Below are 21,940 nucleotides of genomic sequence, written 5' to 3'. Positions count from 1 at the left end.
ATACCTTGGAAGTTCTTATTTGCATGTATAATAGAGAAAACATAGATCCAAGGTATTTAGGGTTGCATGTACACTTAGGAAGTGTTAGAATGCTCAAAACCCAACAGATAGTGCATGGGCTTGAGAGTCCCTGCGATGAGAGTCAGAGTATGTGTGTTGGATGGATAGCGGATACGCTAAAAAGGGTGGTGTAGCATTGGGTGAGCACCGTGGCACTCGTCGGAGTGACAATGTGGTCAAGTGGATTCCTTGGTAAGGATAAGAGAGAGGTGTGTAACTCCGCGAAGGAGTGCAAGTTCACGGATGTGAAAGCAGCAGAGCAGAGTTATGAATAGAGTAATTCGAGTATGGTTATTGAGCAGCGTGTTTGCGACAGTGGAATAAAAGCTCATCCGGTTTGGGATGTCTGCTGAGATCGCGAAGGGAATTCCGCAGATGTAGAGCCAAGAGACTCAGAAGGGATGCAGGGAGAGAGTCTTGGGCTCTCAGTGTGATTCTGATCAGGGTATTGAATATGTATTAGTGGTTCATCCTGGGTGATGTTGGAGGATATCATCAGTGTATCGGGTTTTCCCAACCTGAGGGTGCTGGAGCAAGTTCAGCACGTGTATGTGATTGCAAGAGGAGAACTCGTGTGAGTTGCTCTGAGATTGAGAATGGGTCTTTCCGTCATCACGGAATGGATAGAGTGGGATTCGGATCGGGGATCCGATGGTTCATGGATTTGTAGCCCTTATGGGTCGAGTGATTGTTGAGATTTAGGGCAGTGATGCTTCTTGGGTAATTCTCGGTTATTGAGTGTGATTATCAGAGGGTACAGCCGGTGCCCGGCTCGAGACGGTGGTCAGGTCCATAAGTAAAGAGAAGGTGTGTTTGAGTTTCGATGGGTATGCGTTGAGGGAATTGGCCCGGTTATGGCCAGGTGGCGCGTTGTGGGAGTATCTTTGGGATTGAATTGATGTAGGCTTCGAGGACGAAGCCTAATTTAAGTGGGGGAGAATTGTAACATCCCGAAATATCAAGAGTAGAGTTGAAGGGTTAAAAGAGTATATTGGAAAAGAGTGACTCGGCGAGTCCATGGATGGACTCGACGAGTAGAGTCGCGATTTGGTCGCGTGTTAAGTAGCCGACTCAGCGAGTCAATGAGATGGACTCGGCGAGTAGGCGCTGAGTGGAGAAAACCCTAATTCGCAGGGTTGAGCCCTATATAAGTAACATTATGTTTCCTTCCCAGCCTCTTTATCACCCCTTGAGTCCCAGAAACCCTAATTTCGTGGAGAAACCCCATTGTTGAGCAAATTGGAGCTTGGAGAGGTGGTTGTTGAAGAAATCTTAGAGAAGAAGAGGCTTGGAGCAAGGGGCTTTGCTTGGAATTGAGTTTCATTGCAGTTGGGGCATTCTTTTGAGGTAATATCTCGTTTTTGAGCTGCTGTTTCCTAGATGCATCATTTTGGGGGTATTAGAGATCATATCTTTGGATGTATTGGAGTTTAGAGGTTAGATCTGAGGTTGCTACCTCAGATCTGGAATGGAGAAGAGTTGGAATGCATGAAAGTCCCTGTGTTGAGTGTTGGATGAAGCTATGATGTCCCAAACCTTAGCCCTAATGTGCAAAATGCATAGATCTCTTTGGATTCACGTAAAGTTTGCCACTTTACGTGATGGATGAGTTGTAGGATGCTAGATCTATGTTTTGGATCAATTGCATGGCCTGGAATGCTTCTGTATGGATTCGGACCGGTGGTACTCGGCGAGTCACATGGGGGTACTCGACGAGTTGCTTGAAGATGAGCTGGAACTCGACGAGTTGGAAGAACAACTCGGCGAGTTGGATGAAGATGGCCTGGACTCGGCGAGTTGTATAAACAACTCGGCGAGTAGGTTGAAGATAGCCTTAGACTCGGCGAGTCTGTTCTTGGACTCGGCGAGTCTTGTCGAAGAGTCCCAATATTTTCTAGTTGAGTCGAGAATCGGCGAGTCGCGGGACGACTCGATGAGTTGTGGGCGAGTGGACTCAGAGTTGTTGAACTCGACGAGTCTCAGGGTGACTCGGCGAGTTAGGTCACGGATTGAGGGAAATTCTGAGTATGGGGACTCGGCGAGTCATCAGGTTGACTCGGCGAGTAGAGACAGTCAGGGGTTGATTTTGACCTTGTCCAAGGGTTGACCAGTTGTCTTTCAGGGGTATTTTGGTATTTAAGGGTATTTATTGAGTGAGTGTGTTGGTGTCCAGTAGAAGAGTTCGTGTCGGAGCTTGGAGCAGCGGGATCTTATCCTTTCAGCCGGCAGTTTCGAGGTGAGTTATCCTCACTATATCAACAGGTTCTAAGGCACCAATGCCGGCCCTTATCAGATTGAGATCTGGGTAGTTGTTGTTATGTTGCTGCTTTGATATGTTTGCATCCTGTGAGTTAGAATGGTATATGTTAGAGACCTTATTGAGATTGGTATCCTGAGAGATAGGGAGATGCTTTGTTAGTGACCTGTTAGGTCGGTATCCTGGTTAGGATGATGATATGTTATGTGATCTGTTGATCTGTTTGTTGACTGTGAATTGCTATATGATTGTATGTATATGTGCACATGGTTGTTGGACTGGAGTTGGGTTGAGGCGGGTCCTGCTGTGTGCTGTAGGCCAAGATACCCAGGGCGGACCGGTTGTCCCGAAGTCCTAGCGAGCGGTCCTGATAGGCTGTAGGCCCCGAAAGGGAGGACCAGATGTGCCGAAGGCTCTGAGAGTGGACCAGATAGACTCAAGGCCCGGTGCGGGCGGACCAGTCATACTGTAGACTCAGAGAGTGGACCAGGTGGATTGAAGGCCCGGGAGCGGGTGGACCAACCACACTGCAGACTCGATGTATGTGGATAGACTCAGAGGGTGGACCAGTTGGACTGTAGGCCGGTGTGGCAGACCAGTCACACAGTAGACCCGAAGTGCATGGCTGTTCTATGATCTGATATGTTGTGGCATGTTATGCGTGTATGGTGTTAGTGGTTGGTATTTTGGGGATATCTCACTAAGCTTTCAGGCTTACAGTTGTGGTTTCATGTTTTTCAGGTTCTTCAGGAGACCGTGGCATGGCGAAGGCGTGATCGTACCGTTCCTCGTGATTTTGTAGTAATGTGATTCTGGGAATACATTAAAAGTTTTATATTGAAAACCTTTTTGTAAAGAATTAATGGAATCGAGTTGTTTTTGAAAAATTTAAAATTGGTTGTATTTTTCACTCGTTACATATAAGGGTTGAGTGGGTTTCATTCCAACCCTTTTCACACCTTAGGAGTCTCTCTCTCTACTTTCTCTCTCTACAAATCGGGTTTGGTCCAAAATCGCCTCTTTCAAGCCCCAAACTAGTAAGTGATCTACCCTAACTTATTGTTTAGCTCATTTAACATGCGAATTCATGTTTATGACACCCAAAAGTGGCAAAATCATGAGTTTACGGTCCAAGAACACTCTTGGACCGTAAACACTCATTAATGGGGTTTTGATGCCCCAAAACCCTTCCAAACCACTTATGGAGCTTAGTTATGACTTAGGGGCTTACATGAAAAGACTTAGAACACCAAAATCTTAACAAATGGGGAGTAAACATGACTTTACAGTCTAAGAACATTCTTGGACCGTAAACCCATCTTCAAGGACCATAAACACCTTTTTGGGTGTTAAACTACCTCTCAAACACCTCCAAAAGCTTCCATGAGTGCCTAGAGCCTTGTAATCCTTCATGTGATAAACCAAAACATGACCTAATGAGCAACACTTGAGTTTATGGTTTGGGAAGGTCTCCCAAAACCATAAACACCTCTTCTTAGACCATAAACACCCCCAAAGGGTGTTAAAGTGCCCTTAACACTTTGTATGGCTTAGAATTGGACCTATCACTTTGTATGCTTAACCTACAACCACCGAAACACATGATTCATGGACTAACGTGAGTTTACTACCATAAACTCATGTGTTTAAGGTAGTAAACTCACGAAGAACACCTTCATAGACCGTAAACACCTTTCCAAGGTGTTTAAGTGCCTTTAACACCTTCCTATGCTCATATAAGTGACTAGAACCTTGCCTACATAGCCTAGAACCACCAAAGCACAAAAGAAATGGAATGACATGAGTTTAATATCGTAAACTCATGTGTTTACGGCCGTAAACTCCTCAAGGAGTGGCCCATGGACCGTAAACTCCCTATTGTGTCCATTTTGAGCCCCAATCACTTCCTTAGCCCTTGATTCGACTCTAGCATGATTCTATGAGTGAGATAAGACCTTTAAACATCCCATGACACCACTACCATGAGTTTAAGGCCATAAAATCATGGGGAAAGTGGTCTTGAAACCGTAAACACCCATAAGGGCCATCATTTGAAGAGTAAACTACAATGTGAGCCCATACACTCCCTTATTGCAACCCAATAGCCTCCTAGCACTTGACCAAAGTGTTTTCCGCATGTTAGAATGCTTATACATGTTTAATTAGTATTATAATCACTAATTGTATGTAAACATATGTCTTCATATGTTGTTAGGTCATTAAGTATGTTCAAGTCTTTACTTGACACCGAGCACCCAACCGACACCTTCATCCGACCCATTTACAACAGGTGAGTTCATACCCCTGAATTAACCTTTTAAATGATTTTAACTGCGTTTATAGGGGGGATACAAGTTGAACTACACAGTTATTAGATAAATCGCATGTGATTGATAACTGTATAGCAAAAATAGATTTTTATATGTTATACTGTTTTATCCAGCTTAATGTTTTCAAAGTTTGTTTATTAGAATGACATCAAGTCGAACTTTCTTTTTAAAGGTTTTCTCAAAGGATCTTTTCACCTAAAACGTTTTTATCTAATCATTTTCAATACTTGTTTTACAACTGACATCAAGTCATAAATTTCTTAGGAGTACAGTTTTTTCCAAAAATTTCATCAATGTTTTCTTCTATGCTTTTATTTTGTTAAATACATGCCTGTATTTGTATAGTTATATAAATAATGTTTTAAAGGACTTAGGAAGGCTAGTTTCGTGCTATTTCCGTTTCCTTGTTAGGATGTGGTATGGTGGGTATCAGTTATCCGTCCGAAGGTCATTTAAACATTAGTTATATATCATGTATACATATATAGATATAGATGTTTCCATCGACTAGTTCATTTCCCTTGGGTACCCGAATCGACTAGTTCATTCACCATTCATAGATCAAAGACACTAGTAACTATTATAGGAATAGTTAGGAGATTCTCCATGTTTACCTTAAAATTCAGCGAATTCCAAAGGAGTCAGTTCATTCGTGAGTTTATATTGTTATTCCAGTATTTACAATAGAATTGAATATACGAGATGCATCTTCAGGACACGGATTTCCGCGTTTTCAAGTTGGGAACTAGAGTCTCCTGTAGGGAGAGAAGGCATTGTGTGTATAGATCTATACGGGACTTAAATTCCCACACCCTGACTGCTAGCTACAGTCCCCGACCTACCAAGCCAAAGGGTGACAAATGTCACATTCATTCCAACGCTTGCAGGGTGTCAAGTTCTCTACTGTCAATCAGTATGGTTACGAGTATCTCCATGTTTACCTTAAAATTCATGGCCTTAAGGTATCAAGATTTATCACTGTATTTTGCTTGACTTTACTAGTTGTGTCGTTCATTTGACACTGTCTAGACTCTGTATATTCCTTGTTTTTGACCTTGTTAGCTGTATCGTACATTTGATATTGTCTGGGGTATGTGTTTCCTTTTGTTAGACTGAGCCAGACGTATCATTCGTTCGATACTCTCCTGGAGTCTATGATTTCTTTTGCCTTAGTCAGCAGTATTTCTGCTGAGGCATATGTTAATTTCCCCTAGTATTTTACTAGTGATATTCTCCTACTTTCTGTAAAGTTATATACCGTATTTTGGTAATGATAGTATTTTGGGGAAAATTACTTCTTAAAAACATAAGTCTGTCGAGTCATGGTAGAAGACTGCTTTTATTTAGAAAATATAGGATTTTCTGGAGAGGACGCTAATACACCGTACATTCTAAACTACTACTTCTCATAAAGTTAATTTGAGTAAAAATGGTTACTTACACAAATGACACTAAATACTTATGAACTCACCAGCATTTATAAAAATGCTGATACTCGCTTTCAAAATCACTTGTATTCTCAGGTCAACGATAGACAGGACCTGGGAGCTTTTGTGAAGACAACCTAGTACCGAGCTGCATTTATTTTATTCCTTGTATTACTTTTGATGTTTCTATGTAATGTAACTTATGTAAAAATTATTACTATTAATGCAATGGTTGTTGTACTTTGATTACTATACTGCATATGTTGTGATACTTGACATGACGTCATCCACCCCAGAACGTTTCCGCCATTCCGGTTTTGGGGTGTGACAGATTGGTATCAGAGCATTGTTTATAGTGAGCTCAGTATATCTATTCATAAAAGATATACAACCTATAAATATATAGGGATAAAACACTCTGACCAAGAATTATACTTTAAAATATAACCATATTTTACCAAAGTATAAGAACATCTGGTATCTAAACACCCGAACAAAGTATCACAAGAAGAACAAGAATAAAATTCTTCGGATGTTGAGCATTACCATCAAATCTGGGCAGTTATGTAATCGTAAGCTGGAATAAATGTAACATGATCAACTACATTTATTCGATTTGCGATGAACGTGTGCTTGGGAGTGATAGTGGTGTTACAATAGGTCTGAAACTTACCATATAGGAATGCTAGAGCCAAACATAAAGTTTAAAAATACTATGGGAGTATTTTGGAATACTAAAAGACTCACATTAATCCCAGAATCATATTCAGAAGTTAAAAATCAAACAAGTAATTAAAATACGATAGGGGTATTTTAGGATCCATAGATAACCTTGTGTGAAAAACTAAAAAGATCCTTATTGATATACCTATAATTACAGAGGGTATACTTCCAAAGTTATATATAGTAAGGATCCCATAGACTAAGAATGTGTGGTTTTTCTCTACTTCCTTTTCCTTGTTTGGATGTGGATATAGAGTAGTATCACATATTCGAAGGCCTATCGGATCTAAGTTATATATAATTTGTGTACCCTATGTAATTGTAGCAGGACTCGATATGGATCACCCTGTGAAATGTTAATAATCTCTTAGGATTCTTTAGACATTTCCATTCTCGCACGAACCCGGTAGAAAACCCTATCCATTTCATTGTTCGACAGAAGAGTTGATTCAGACCCCGAGGAGGTTCATTGAGAAGATTTCCAGTTCGGAAATAAATGAACCAAGACGAGACTACTAAAACCACCAAGTGCCTATACCTTTTAGGGACATCAGTGGGAAATTCACCTGAACTTCTGAGATTTCCAATCATCCACCATGAAGTGATGACACCCAGAGTTAGAATCGGAAGTAATGCGGAGTAGAGATTCGGTATGTCTACAAGAGAAGAGAGCCTTAGGTAACTACCCGAAGAAAACCAATGCCGATCCCAGTCAAGGATAAGAGGTAGACAGAGGGAGCCAAGGCGCGGGAAAAATTATTGCCTATTATAGTAAGGATAGATACGTCTAGAGTTAAACATCGTCTCTCATCAGCTTGTGTTCCTTTCCGTGTAGGAAGACCATGCCTCCGAAGAAGCGTAACCAATCCATTGGCAAGAAACCTATTCTCCTATTCGACGAAGCTATGTTCCAAGCTGCAGTCTCGGCAGCCATAACAACTGTCATGGATCATCTGAATGCTAACAATGCCAATGTTAGCAAGAGCCCTATCGGGATTCCTGATCCTAAGAATGGACGGCAGCAACCAACTCCTGCATACCCAGCCACCCAAGAAGCTCAACCAACTCTACTAAAGAGAAATTTCAAGAGCGAGGAAGGAAGTACCTCAGCTCGAGGACCTTCCGAAGGTCAGCGAGTTAAGACAGTCAATACCCCTATCAACCCTTCCATCCCGACTTCAAGAAGACCATACCTAGGAAACCTTCCCCACTATAGCAAGTGTAGCTACCATCACCATGGAATATGCCGGGAACTCTTTTGTGCCAGGTGCAACAGGAAGGGGCATACCGCTCGCATCTGCAGAACCCCGATTGAGTTCATCACATCAACCACCAATGTGGGGGCCAGTCCAGTATGCCACCTATGTGGTGAAATTGGACACTTCAAGAGGGATTGCCCAACTGAAGGAAACAATGAGGACACATGAGAAGTCTAACTCCAATGCCTAAAGAGAAGCATCAAGGAACCCGATAGATTTTTGGTACGTCTCTCAATCCTAGATAACTAACCGAAAACATTAAAAGGCTAATTCTAAATGTAATTACTCTCCCGTTAAGGAGAAAGTCGCAACACTGTTGTAAGAATTCAAATTTTCATCAGGTAAAGCTAAAATGGCTCAGTATATACGTTAAAGCCATGTATAATTAAGATGGATAGACCTCGAGTGAGTGATGCTGCCTCATTTCCTGTTCCTCGTTTGGTTGTGGATTTAGGGCGGGGTCGCTCAGTCAACAGTCCTTCCCACCTTAATTATACATGACTAGTGTATACTAGGCAATTATAGAGAGGCCTCGTGAGAATCCATTCATGAAAGGTACACTATTCCGAAACACTCAGGACCCTCTACAGTTCCGTATCGACTCTATCAGTCCAAGTATCCGCGATAGGGATACATGGAACGAGACCCGAGACGCCAAGAACTTGTGTGCCCGTTCAACACATGGCCCTATCGACCCTCATTCTATGTCGTGTCGATGTATGCCAACTTCGACGCCTCTATCGACCATGGTTTGACTCGGTGCAACCATGTGTAAACTCCTAGTTCTGTGTAAAAAGAACTTTCACAATAGCCATTTCGACAAATAAAGGTTCTTCCGAACCTAATAATAAAACCTAATGCGATCCGCCGATCATCGCTCTTATCTAAAACTTTTCGAAATACCCCTAAGTAGGGTATTGCACGATGTTAACGAACCCCTTCTTAGACAGATAGAAGCCGAAGCGAAAGACACTGTAGGCATTCCAGAAGACGATAACCACCCGAAACCTACTCCGTAGATTCCCCAGAAAGACCCTTCGCACCTCACAATTAGGTTCGTTAATCAAGAGGATAGAACTCATGGCACTGACTACTATAACTGAGTATATGCATAAGGGTGATATATAATTGAGATCAAAAAGATTTAAGATGTGTGCTTCCTCCCTACTCCCTGTTCCTCGTTGGGTTGTGGGTCTGGGGTGGAGTCGCACAACTGAACTTCTTGTCGACCTCAATTTTATATGGCTTGCATACACCAAGTATTAGTGGTTAAGCCAAGTATGAGCCCTACCATGAACCTTATAGTAAAACCCTTCATCCTATTCCATAGAATAGGAGCTAGAATCAGGAGAACCTCTGTGGGTTGAGCTACTATAATGACCACAAATCCGAAATTCGTTGTCATCCCGATTAAGCCAACATAGTAGCTAACACCCTCAGTTGGTAAAGAAATCTGAGTCGTAAGAGTCAAGGACATTGACTACGACCATCCATCCACACTTAATCCAACAAATTAAGTATCTCAACAGAGTCCCCAGAAAACCTGGAAGCTGTAACAGGTTGAACTCTGAGAAGAGTGGATGAGGGAAATTAAAGTTTCGAGCGACAAAACCCTATAATTCTAGACTTAATCTAAATCAAGGAAACTCATAACTACCGGAAGAGTAGTTGCAGAAGATGCTCGCACTACTCAGACACTTCATCCACCCCGTTACTGACAAGTAGTGCCTAAGACACTCCGCCTCTGCATGTAAGAATAGTCACCGTCGCCCTCTAGACGAGAGACTGCATCCTAAGTGAATCCTAGAATGCCAAGAACCACAAGATGACCTCCGTAGCCAAGAATACTTGAATAAAGTGTGAAAGTAGGTCGTGTTAAGCCTTATAACCCAGATCCCGAAGAGATTATAGACTTGACACCAGTCTAGGTGTTAGTCGATGGGTTATACAAGAACACGTGCTTTTTGTAACTAAAATAAACTGATGCCTTAGAGAATAGGACATGTTTTAGAGATTTATTAGACTACTAGGTGTTCCATGGATACTATCTCATATAGAAGTACTAGAACCACCTCCCGAGATAGTCCAACACTTCAGAAAATCTCTAAGGACTATGTTAGCCTGAACAAAGGCTACTATCCATGAAACAGCGAAACAAGTAAGAGCGTGATTCCTTCCAAGTTAAGAATCGTACTGTGAAAGCATCTATTAAACAACGAAGAAATCTAAAACCCTCTAACCATCATCTGCTAAGGCCCTATCTCATTAACTTTGAGAGTTTCCGTTATAAACACCTCAAGAATCAGAAGTGCAGGTCCATTTTGCACTAAGATGAGATAGAATCCATGAGACCAATTACATGCCAGTGTGTAGCCAATAAATCCAATGATCCAGAAAACCTCTAAAAGCCAATCAGTAGGAAACACGAATTCGAGGATAACCTGAACCTTCTAAGAACCAACCCGAAGAACTACACCCCCGGTGTGAGAGAACGTTAGGAACTCCAAAATGGCGATCACGCCAGAATTGAACCCACCATAGAAGTACATTATGTTCTAAAAACCAAAAAGCTCTATCCTCTCGAGAGCTTAGGACCATTCGAGATTCTTTATAAGAATTGGTCCAACCCTTATCAGACCACAACTACTTTTGGAATTACATAAATTCCATCGTAGTCTATTCACGTCCCCAGCATGGACAAAGTATTTGTTCGACATGACTTGTATAAACACACTCGTCTTAACAGCAATCATTGGGAACCCTAACTTCGTAGAAAAACCCATAGGAAACTGTGTACCGAGGAATCAAGCGAGCGTAACAGATCTGCATCCCACTAGTGAAGGTTCGCTGGAACACCAAGCAAAGACCGGAGTTCACTTGGGAGTGCGAGAAACATTCGAATAGGAAGTGCCCTCATGTCATTACTCGATCATTCATGCCTACTTCTATGCCTAACCTCTAATTTCGGGACGAAATTCCCTCTAACGGGGGGATGATGTGACAACCCAAAAATTTTCGTTAGTTTTAACGTTGAAATTAAGTACGTCAGAAATTAGCCAAATTTATCCCAAAAATATTTTTGACCGGATTTCAAACTGTTGGAATATTTTAAATAATATTCGTCAAACAAACCGAAAATAAGGCGGTCTAATTTTAAAATTGTCGTGTTTATCGGTAGTCGTGAAAAACCCCATTTGCGGTTTGTGTCGGGTGGACCCGCAACCAGGCCATAAATTCCACCCTATATAAGGGTTGAGTGGGTTTCATTCCAACCCTTTTCACACCTTAGAAGTCTCTCTCTACTTTCTCTCTCTACAAATCGGGTTTGGTCCAAAATCGCCTCTTTCAACCCCCAAACTAGTAAGTGATTTACCCTAACTTGTTGTTTAGCTCATTTAACATGAAAATTTTTGTTTAAGACACCCAAAAGTGGCAAAATTATGAGTTTATGGTCCAAGAACACTCTTGGACCGTAAACACTCATAAATGGGGTTTTGATGCCCAAAAACCCTTCCAAACCACTTATGGAGCTTAGTTATGACTTAGGGGCTTACATGAAAAGACTTAGAACACCAAATCTTAACAAATGGGGAGTAAACATGAGTTTACGGGGTCAGCACCGAAGACGCCTACAGAAATTCGTCAATTTCTAGGCCTCGTTGGCTACTACTGCAGGTTCATTCAGAACTTCTCACAAATTGCGAAACCCGTTACCACATTGACTCAAAAAGGCGTGACGTTTGACTGGGGAGAGAAACAGGAGAAGGCATTCCAAACCCTGAAACGAGCCCTTTGCACCGCACTGATACTATCCCTCCCCGAAGGAACAGAAGATTTTGTGGTATACTGTGATGCATCGAATCAGGGGCTTGGTTGTGTCTTGATGCAGCGAGGCAAGGTCATCGCCTACGCCTCCAGACAGTTGAAGACACACTAAGTCAACTAGACCACACACGATCTCAAATTAGGAGCGTTTGTGTTCGCCCTAAAGATCTGGAGACACTACCTATACAACACGAAGAGCACGATATACACAGACCACAAGAGCCTCCAGCACATATTCAACCAGAAGGAGGTCAACATGAGACAACGACGATGGGTCGAGCTACTCAATGACTACGAATGTGAAATTCGTTATCATCCGGGTAAAGCCAATGTAGTGGCAGACGCCCTAACTCGGAAAGAATATTCTCGTCGGAAAGCCAAGTCATTAACAATGACTATCCATTCAGAGTTACCTGCACAAATTAGACAAGCTTAGCTAGAAGCCTTGAAGCCTGAGAACGCGTCGGAAGAGTCCCTGCAATGAATGGATAAGAACTTGGAGGTCAAGGGTGACAGAGTCTTATATTTCGTGGACCGAATCTGGACACCGTGACACGGTGGCTTCAGAGATCTGGTCATGAAAGAAGCCCATAACACTCGATATTCCGTCCACCCAGGTTCAGATAAGATGTATCTGGATCTTAAAAAGTCATACTGGTGGCCTAACATGAAAGCAGAGATTGCTACCTTCGGGAGTAAATGCCTTACTTGCGCCAAGGTCAAGGTCGAATAGCAGAAACCATCAGGCCTACTACAGCAACCAGAAATACCCGAATGGAAGTGGGAGCGGATCACTATGGACTTTATCACTAAATTACCCAAATCTCCGAGTGGGTACGATAGCATTTGGGTAATTGTCAACCGTTTGACAAAATCCGCTCACTTCCTTCCGATCAAGGAATCGTCCAAAATGGAAAGACTCACACGGATCTACATCCAAGAGATAGTCCGATTGCACGGTGTGCCTGTGTCCATTATCTCCGATCGAGATAGCAGGTTTACCTCCAGATTTTGGCAATCCTTACAGAAGGCTCTTGGAACTAAGCTAGACATGAGCACAACCTACCATCCGCAGACCGACGGGCAAAGTGAGAGGAACATCCAAACCTTAGAAGATATGTTGCGATCCTGTGTGATCGACTTTGGTAAAGCGTGGGATACACACTTACCCCTTGTTGATTTTTCCTACAATAATAGCTATCACCCGAGCATCAAGGCGGCTCCATTCGAAGCCCTCTATGGCCGGAAGTGCATATCTCCTCTGTGCTGGGCTGAGGTGGGTGACACCTAGTTAGCTAAAGGACGTGTTCCAGACAGCGTTCTCACAGGCTCGGAGATCATTCGAGAAACAACCAAGAAGATCGTGCAGATACGAGAGCGACTAAAGGCCGCTAGGGATCGACAGAAAAGCTATGCAGACAAACGAAGAAAACCCTTGGAATTCCAGGTGGGAGACCGAGTCCTATTGAAAGTCTCTCCCTGGAAGGGCATAATACGCTTTGGAAAGTGTGGAATGTTGAATCCAAGGTATATAGGGCCTTTCGAGATTCTCGCTAGAATCGGCCCTGTAGCTTACAGACTTAACCTACCCCACGAACTCAGTAACATACATCCTACCTTCCACGTCTCGAATTTGAAAAAGTGTCTATCCGATGAGACCCTCGTAATCCCACTCGACGAGATTGAAGTCAACGAGAGCCTCAACTTCGTGGAAGAACCTGTGGAAATTATGGACTGAGAAGTCAAGCAAACGAAGCAGAGCCGCATCCCAATTGTAAAGGTTCGTTGGAACGCTAAGCGAGGACCGGAGTTCACTTGGTAGCGCGAGGATCAAATGAGACTCAAATATCCTCAACTCTTTGCTTAGTTGTATTTTAATAATTCAGCTACTTAAATTTTAAATTTCGGGACGAAATTTCCTCTAACGGGGGGATGATGTGACAACCCGAAATTTATTCCATCGTTGTAACCCACTTTCCGCTAATAAAACAAATTTTATTATTATTATTCCAATTAATTTTTGGGGTTGAAAAAATAGAATAATGTTTTATTTTATATTCATATTTATTGAAGTAAATAAAATACGAGTAATATCTTTAATTTTTGTTTGGGAAAAATCTAGTTTACAGCTTAAGCCGGGTTACAACCGTTTAATCGGGTAAAACTTTAAACCCCTTTTAACATAAGTATCGGGTAGATGTATATTGGGTACAACACTCAATCCCTATATAATGGTCAGTGGACATTCTTTTGAACCTTTTACCACTCTAGTCACTCTCTCTCCTACTCTCTCTCCTCAAGGCCGATTTTCTCCAAAAACCGCAAGTTTCTGCTTCCAAATCGTAAGTTCACTCATCCTAACTTGCTCTAAAGATCATTGCATGTTGTTATGGCTTAAAAATCATCCAAGAAGGCCAAGGATAAGGAGTTTACGTCCTAAGAACACTCTTAGGTCGTAAACCCCTAAAAGTGTGCCAAATATGCCCTAAATCGCTCCTTTAGGTTTAGAAACTAGCTTAGGATTAAGCCTTGAAGTGTTTGAGTCATGAATCATCAATTTTGGAGGCTTGAAAGAGGGTTTATGGCCCACGAACATTCTTAGGCCGTAAACTCCCTCAACCCATGCAAATCAAGCCTTAAACCCCATTTTGGCCTTATACCTTCAGTTAGAAATTGTTAGGAATGAGTAAAGGACCTCAAAAACGAAGTTTAAGGGGTTCCCAAGAGTTTACTACCGTAAAACAAGGGGTTTACGGCCGTAAACTCCCAAGGAGTGATCCTAGGAACGTAAACTCCAAGGCAGTACCCTCCTTTAACCCTAAACACCCTTAAGCCTCGGATTAAGCCCTAGAACTACCCCTAGTAGTGTATGAACCCTTTAAGAACTCAAACTCACTCCTACCATGAGTTTACAGCCGTAAACTCATGGAGCAAATGGTCCCTCAGCCGTAAACTCACTGAAGGTCAGTTTTAGAATAGTAAACTCCATGGTGAGGTCTTATACTCTTTCATTGCAACCCAATAGCCTCCTACCACTTGACCAAAGTGTTTTCCTTCACATTAGGATATCTATATATATGTTAAGTTAGTGTTTCATCAATTAATTATATGAAAACATATGTCTTCATATCTCACTAGGTTCATAAAGTATGTTCAAGTCCTCACTTGACACCAAACACTCAACCAAGACTCCTACCCGATCCACTCGCTTCAGGTGAGTTCATACCCCTTAATTAACCTTTCAGCTGTTTTTACAATGTTTTATGGGGGGGGGGGATACAAGTTGAATATTACAAATTATAGTATCAATCACATGTGATTTATTACTTGCTATTAAAAAGGATTTCTATGTTTTTAAGTTGTCTTGTAAACAAAACTGTTTTTAAGAAATATTCAAACGCATTTTCATGTTAATTATTATTAAACTATTACCAAATTATTTTTAAAACTTCTTTTCTGATAAAAATTATATCTACACAATTATATTTATATAAGTGGGACTTCAAGGACAGACGACTGATAGGTAGCCTTACTGCCTATTCTTGTTTGATTGGGGTCTTAAGGTATACTATTGTCTGTCCGATTGTCGTTGAATTCTCAGTTATATATCACATATAATTGTGTTACATGTGAAAGTCTGTACTTAATCCAAATTCCTTTGTAAAACAGAGGACTGTAACTTTATACCCTAGTTAACTATAATAGGTATAGTTAAGACTATTGCTTGTTACCACTATCACTATGAAGTTCACTAGAGTTACTATTACTATGGAATAACACATGTAAAAAGGAATACTTTATATCTTATAACATAAAGTTTACTACACTATAATGTAATAGAATACACTAATTGTGACATCCCCAAAATCTCGGCCAGAAAAGACCGATTTTCATTTATGCTTTTAAATATTTTCAGAGTAAATCCTTTTGATTTGAAAGAGTTGCGGAATTTGTTCCCAAAACAAAACATGATAAAATAATATTTATCAAAGCATTTCATCAAGAGATGCATTTCATTATATAATCAAAACTCGGGATGTCATGTTCCGATACAGACCATAAAGCATAAACGATAAACATTACAAGTCATTCAACAAATATATACATATACAGACTTGTAAACAAAACAACAAGATGATCCATCCATCTTACGCCCTTGTGCCACTTCCTGTAATACAAATAAAACTGAGTGGGTCAGGCTTGGGAGCCTGGTGAGCATATAGGGTTTTCAACCCACAATAAATAAGTTATATTTAATTTCACCAACCAAACACTATCCCGATTACCCATTCCCGTTATCCTCACTTTACGTCCCTAAATCAACTATCTCAAGGGACCTAATCTAGGATTTTCATCGGGACGGACATCACTGCGAAGGGGTTTCCTCAACAATAGATATCCTAAAGGCAACCATGAGGGGGATAGAGTACACCGGTGAACACATCGTTCACAACACCTACAGGTTATGAACCTGCTAGCGTTCCACTGGACTGTCTAGAAAGAGTCCGTGGTCGTTATCCATACTCCGCTGAATAACTAGATCAACAACAACAACAACGAGGCCTCTCATCTGTTTATTACACACCAACTATCTACCCATGTTCTACCCAACATATTAGTAGATAAAAATATACATTTGTATACATAGTTTAAAGAAAACCTGTATAGCATGCTTTAATCAACACATATATCACATAACAGATGAGGCACACACACACATAACACATATCTCATAAAGAAATAAGCAGATCTATAAGATAGAAGAGAGTGAATACTCATTCACACATAACACAACCAAATATATACACATAGCACGTATTTTTATATAAAATACTTCGTATTATTGTATTAGAAGAAATAACTACACACTCACTTGATCAGAAGACGATCCGACAGCACTACGGCTTATAGAAGTAGTAATCCACAGCAGATCTGGAAGATCTCCTCGAAAATCGAACTTCTCGCGGGCAGAGCTTCGACTCGGGAACCGCGCTTCTCGGGATCTTCGGGATCTCGGGACTTGCCTCGGGGCTAGAGTATGATACCGGGGCTTCGGGGTATTTCTGGCACGCAAAACGGTGAAAAACGGGAGAGAGAAGAGAAGAAATGAACAAGATAGCCGGCTGCCTTCGGATCCTTTATATAGAGGCTGGAGCCTCGGAGTACGCGGGGCGTACAGGCGTACGCAGCGCGTACGCGTCCGAAATCGTCACTGCATGCGTCATCCGAAGTGTCGACACTATGCGGAGTACGCGATAGCGTACTCACGTACGCGGGGCGTACCTTGGATCAGACGGGTGACTCGGCTTCGGATAATGCCTCCGATTTTGATTTAAAAATAAATACAAAATGATTAGTAAACTTCGGAAATTCATAACTTCTTCATACGAACTCCGTTTTTGACGTTCTTTATATCCACGGAAAGGTGAGACCACGCTCTACGACTTTCGTTTAGACTCCGTTGGCTAATTTTGACTTTATTTTTATTAATTATTTTTAATAGGCCGCGACAGAAACTTTCGTTATAAATTCATAACTTCTTCGTTTGATGTCCGTTCTCGCCTAACTTTTTATCGCTTCGATACCAACAATGAGATCTTCGATTCTCATTTAGATTGCTTCGGCTAAAAACCGCTCGATCTCAAATCGAGTATTTCGGGCTGCACACCGCTAAGCCGGAACTTCGATAAATCATAACTTCCTCATACGAAGTCAGATTTGGGCGTTCTATATATATTCGGAAACCTCGTTTCGACTACTACAACATTAACCAAAGATATTAAGTTTATTTCACACTTAAATTTTGACGCTTATTTTTATTCTTAATTAATCAGACCACATAATTAAGCAATTAAGCACAAAACACATAATACTCAAATAATACATTCTTATTATTTCAAAACGGGTTACAAAGGTTAACCTAGACTATTATATTGCTAAATATGGCAAGCCCGGAAACACAGGCGTTACAATTCTCTCCACCTTAGAATGATTCCGTCCCCGGAATCACACATCAACAAACAAATGCGGATAGCGACCCATCATGTCACTCTCCGTCTCCCAGGTGATATTCGGCCCATTCGTGTGTTTCCATCGGACAAGCACTAACCCAACCATCTTGCGTCGCAATTTCTTAGTCTTTCGGTCAACAATTGCCTCTGGTTCTTCAATCAACCTTTTGTTCTCATCAATTCTCAATTTAGAAATTGGAATTATGTCGGGAACTTCTCCCGTGAACTTCCTCAAATAACACACATGAAAAGTGTTATGAATTCCATTCAGTTCTTCGGGTAATTCGAGCTTGTAAGCTTGGTTCCCAATCCTCTGAAGAACTTTAAACGGTCCAATAAACCTTGGACTCAACTTTCCCCTTTTACCAAATCTTATAAGTCCCTTCCACGGCGAGACTTTAAGCAAAACCAAATCTCCAACTTCAAAAGTCATCGGTCTTCGCTTTTTGTCAGCATAGCTCTTTTGACGATCCTGAGCCGCTAACATTCTTTCCCTAATTATTTTCAACTTTTCAGCAGTTTGATGAACCAACTCCGGTCCCATAAACTGCTTTTCCCCAGCCTCAAGCCAACAAGACGGCGTACGACACTTCTGTCCATACAAAGCTTGGTAAGGTGCCATCTTAATGCTCGAGTGAAAACTATTATTATAGGAAAACTCTACCAACGGTAAATGTTCATCCCAATTACCTAGGAATTCCAGAGTACATGCTCTCAGCATATCTTCAAGTGTTTGTATCGTTCGTTCGCTCTGACCATCAGTCTGCGGATGGTAAGCTGTACTTAAACACAACTTGGTACCCAATTCCTCTTGTAGACTTTTCCAAAACCTCGATGTGAAACGGCTATCACGATCCGACACAATCGTTAACGGAACACCGTGAAGCCTCACAATTTCCTTCACGTAAGAATTCGCAAGCTTCTCCATAGACCATTTCTCCCTGGCCGCTATGAAATGCGCACTCTTAGTGAATCGGTCGACGACCACCCAAATCATGTCGTGACCATTCTTTGTTCTGGGCAGTTTAGTGACAAAATCCATAGCAATGTCTTCCCACTTACCCATAGGCACAGGCAAAGGTTCTAAACTCCCGTACGGTTTCTGATGTTGTGTCTTGACTCTTGCACAAGTCACACACTCGGCCACATACTTTGCAATATCAAGCTTCATCGTCGGCCACCAGTAGTAGGGTTTCAGGTCCCTATACATTTTAGTGCTACCCGGATGAATCGAGTACATGGTCTTGTGAGCTTCTTCCATCAGAAGATCTCTGACTCCTCCTGTCTTAGGTATCCAAATCCGATCTTGGAACACCTTCAGTCCATGACTGTTTACACCGAACACCAACGTTTTGCCCAAACGTTCCTCCTTTCTGTCATTCTTCTCAGAAGCTTCGCTCTGAGCTTTCTTTATACTTTCCAAAATAGTTGAGACAACTTCAATTCTCAACGCTCTTGGCCTTTTCCTTTCGGGATTGACTTTCCGACTGAGAGCATCAGCAACAACATTAGCTTTACCGGGGTGGTAAAGTATCTCGCAGTCATAGTCTTTAAGTAATTCTAGCCAGCGTCGTTGCCTCATATTCAATTCTTTCTGATTAAAGAGGTATTGGAGACTCTTATGATCAGTGAAAAGTTTGCACTTCGTGCCATAGAGGTAATGCCTCCATATTTTCAGAGCGAAAACTACCGCTGCCAACTCTAAATCATGAGTCGGGTAGTTCTTTTCATGCTCTTTCAGCTGTCGAGACGCATATGCTATCACCTTTTCTCTTTGGGTCAAAACACAACCCAAACCAACACCAGACGCATCGCTATAGACAGCGAAGTCTTCAACTCCATCGGGTAGAGAAAGTATCGGTGCCTCGCATAGCTTCTCCTTTAGCTTCTCAAATGCTTCCTTATGCTTCTCACCCCAAGCATAAGTAGCTCCTTTGTGGGTCAAAGCTGACAATGGACTAGCGATCGAAGAAAAGCCTTGGATAAACCTTCGGTAATATCCGGCTAATCCTAAAAAGCTTCGAATCTCCGTGGGACTTTTCGGTTGTTCCCACTTCGTCACAGCTTCGATCTTTGCTGGATCAACCATTATCCCTTCTTGGTTGACCACGTGACCCAAGAATTGGACTTCACGAATCCAAAAATCACATTTGGAGAACTTAGCATACAGCTTCTCCTTCTTCAAGACTTCTAACACTTCTCGCAAGTGTCTGCCATGCTCCTCCTGGCTTTTCGAGTAAATCAGAATGTCGTCTATGAACACTATCACGGATTTATCAAGGAACGGGTTACAAACCCTATTCATCAAATCCATGAACGCTGCTGGAGCATTGGTTAGTCCAAACGACATAACCAAAAACTCGTAGTGTCCATATCTAGTTCTGAATGCAGTCTTCTCGATATCTTGCTCTCTTACTTTTAGCTGATGATATCCTGACCTAAGATCGATCTTCGAGAAATAGCTCGAACCTTGCAATTGATCAAACAGGTCATCAATCCTCGGCAACGGATATCTATTCTTTATTGTTGCCTTGTTCAGCTCTCTGTAATCAATGCACATTCTCATACTTCCATCTTTCTTCTTTACAAATAACACCGGAGCTCCCCAGGGCGATGAACTAGGTCTAATGAAACCTTTGTCCAATAACTCCTGAAGTTGCATCATCAGCTCCTTCATCTCCGTCGGTGCTAATCGATAAGGTGCTTTTGCAATTGGTGTCGTTCCTGGCAACAAGTCAATACGGAATTCCACTTGTCGATCAGGCGGTAATCCAGGAAGATCTTCGGGAAATACTTCCGGATAATCACACACAACTGGAATATTCTGCATCACCTTCTTTTCCTTCTTAGCATCAATCACGAATGCTAAATACGATGTACACCCCTTGGTCAAACATTTTCTGGCTTTCATCAATGAAATGATTCCAGAATTCACTCTGCGTTTATCTCCATACACCATAAACGAATCTTTCCCAGGCGGGTTTACTTTGACTATTTTCTTCTTGCATAAAATTTCGGCGTCGTTGGCGCTAAGCCAATCCATTCCCAATACGATGTCGAAACCATTAAGTTCGATAGGCAATAATTCCTCGTGGAACTTATTCCCATTTAGATCAATTAAGATGTTTTTCATGCGATAGCTAACAGGTACAAACTTGCCACTAGCAACTTCGACTAATAAAGCATTATCTAGTCTAACAACAGGCAAAGCTAGCTTTCTACCAAATTCATGCGATATAAAGGAGTAGTTGGCTCCAGAATCAAATAAAATTTGGGCAGGCAATTCGTTAACGAGAAAGGTACCTGAAGCGACATCAGCTTCATCTTTAGCAGCTTCCAGTGTCATCTGGAATGCTCTCGCCTTTGGCTTTGGCGGAATGTTGGGTCTTGCTGCTTCCTTCTTTTTCGGACAATCCCTTGAGATGTGCCCCTCCTCACTACAACCATAACAAACATTCTTGGTGAAAGTGCAGTCGTTGGCATAATGCCCTGGCTTTCCACATTTGAAGCATGTGGTTTCCCCGCCACACTTCCCATGATGCTTCTTCTTGCACTTGTCGCACAATTTCGCCTCTACCTTTCCTCCACTTCCTCTCGAACTAGACTTCGAGAATTTACTTTTCTTGCTGGACCCTGAAAATCCATCGATTTTCCTTTTCACGCCAACCTCTGACCTTTCCAGACCTTTTTCCCTGATCTGGGTCTCAACATTTCTAGCAGCCCAGATGGCGGCTTTCAATGTGGTTGCTTGCTTAACCATTGGACCATAGTCCGCTGGTAGCCCAAGGGCAAACTTGTTGACCTTAGAGAGTTCTGTAGGCACCAAATATGGGATAAACTTCATCTTTTCCGTGAAACTTGCAGCGTATTCAGTAACGCTCAATTTCTCTTTCTTCAAATTCTGAAACTCATTACTGATTTCCAGAAGGTCCTGCTCGGAGCAGTATTGCATTTTTAGTTGTTCCACAAAGTCTTCCCAAGACATTTTGCTTGCTTCTCCCTTGGGCATAGAGTCAGCTAACAGCTTCCACCAACTCAACACGCCAGA

This window comes from Lactuca sativa, chromosome 5 (assembly GCF_002870075.4).
Source record: "Lactuca sativa cultivar Salinas chromosome 5, Lsat_Salinas_v11, whole genome shotgun sequence".
In the NCBI taxonomy this organism is placed as follows: Eukaryota; Viridiplantae; Streptophyta; class Magnoliopsida; order Asterales; family Asteraceae; genus Lactuca; species Lactuca sativa.
Note: the sequence above shows the minus strand (reverse complement) of the source record.